This window comes from Macadamia integrifolia, chromosome 1, assembly GCF_013358625.1.
Source record: "Macadamia integrifolia cultivar HAES 741 chromosome 1, SCU_Mint_v3, whole genome shotgun sequence".
NCBI lineage: Eukaryota > Viridiplantae > Streptophyta > Magnoliopsida > Proteales > Proteaceae > Macadamia > Macadamia integrifolia.
The window spans coordinates 3,440,325-3,442,060 of record NC_056557.1 but is presented as its reverse complement, the minus strand read 5'-3'; the positions used below and the strand labels follow the sequence as shown (position 1 = coordinate 3,442,060).

Sequence of the window (1,736 nt, the reverse complement as noted above, 5' to 3'; positions counted from 1 at the left end):
ATAGAAGAGGGGCCCTAGGAAAACTCGCCTGAGGTCCTACATTTGACCTAGGAAAAGTATTTTGAGAAAAAGATTGTTGTGCAAAGGGAGGCCTTTGGGGTCCAGGTTGACCTTGATTATAGAAATTGGAAGGTCCTGCTTGGTTGCCCTGATTCCAAGAAAAATTTGGGTGATTTCTCCATCCTGGATTGTATGTGTTACTATATGGATTATTCTGGTATAAGGCATTAACACTATCATTAGAAGTGCCCCCAGAGGTGTTAGGGCATTCTTCTATGACATGTCTAGGGGACTATAGCCTCAATCCTCTTGATTAGGATATCCAAATGGGCTTCCTTGGCTACTATCCCATCCACAAAATATCCTTTTCCTCTTATAGTTCTTTCACTCTCTTGGGTTGATTCCCATTCACGGGTTTTGTCAGCTAAGTCAAGTAAGAATTCCCATGCCTTTTCTTCATCTGTAAAGGATGTGAATCCCTCAGGGCACATAGATTCTATCATTTGTTTAGTTGGGTAATCAATACCCTCATAAATTATTTGACATAAATGCCATAGGTCTAGGCCATGGTGGGGGCATTCTTGGAGTAGATCCTTGAATCTCTCCATAAGTTTGGAAAATGACTCACTAGGCTTTTGCCTAAACTGAAGGATATCACTTCTAAGCTTATTGGTCTTGTGAGTTGGGGAAAACTTCTTAAGGAAGACAACTGTGAACTGTTCCCATGAGGTTATGGAATTTGTGGGTAATCCATACAACCACTTCTTAGCTTGGTCTTTCAATGCAAAAGTGATAAACCTAAGCTTAACAGCATCATCAGAAAACTGTTGGATCTTAATTAGAACACATACCTTTTTAAATTCCCTTAGAAATAGGTATGCATCCTCAGAGGTCAACCCATGGAAGTGGGACAACATAGTGATGTATTGAGATTTGAGTTCAAAATTATTGCCCTGGGCTTGTGGTAGAACTATACAGGAAGGTTGGGCTGTTCTAGCAGGGTAGAACCTATCTTTCAGAGATTTAGGTGAAGGGTTATGCTGTTGGTCTCCCATATTGAAGGGTTTTAAAGAGAGCAAACGTATAGGGTCACTACTTGTTGGATCTCTTCTTTCTAACCGATTCTTAGTATTACGTACCCACTTAACACTCATGCAACAGAAAAACTTTCCACAACTAAAGTAAGACAAGCACAAAAGAATGGATAGCAAAACTTTTTGATGATTTTTTTGATTTTTTTGATTTTTTTATTTATTTATTTTTTATTTTTTTTTTTTTGCTTTTTGGGAGTTTACCGACAAGGATCCGGGGTTGCTCAGGTCAATTCCTGAGGTACTGCTACAGGGCGAAACCTGTCTTTATCATACTGTGAGGCATGGTGACCTCCACTGATACAACTATTATTGCAAGTTGTTATTCTCAGGAATTCAATAAAAAAAAAAGAAAAAATATAAAGCAAAGCAAATAAAGCACTCCGATTTACCAAAAGAAAGTGAAAAATAACATGGAACTGTCTCCCCGACAACGGCGCCAAAAACTTGTTGAGATTTAAAATGTAACCGCAAGCGTACGGATCAGTGTAGCTACGTGTCGAACACAGGGAGAGCAGCCACTTTATTTTTTATTTCTTTTAATAATGCGAAAGTGAACTGATTAATGGTTGTGATCTAATTCTAATTACCGTCCTAAACATATGTATCTAAAATAACGTCCTAACCATTCGTCATCTAAGAATT

At 38.4% G+C, this 1,736-nt stretch overlaps 1 non-coding gene across 1 annotated transcript; it reads left to right on the top strand.

Annotated features, from left to right (window-relative positions):
* Nucleotides 1-561: 561 nt before the first annotated feature.
* LOC122086573 lies at nt 562-668 on the top strand. The gene has a single exon (XR_006142476.1). It is a non-coding gene; the product is annotated as a small nucleolar RNA R71 (small nucleolar RNA).
* Nucleotides 669-1,736: the final 1,068 nt, after the last annotated feature.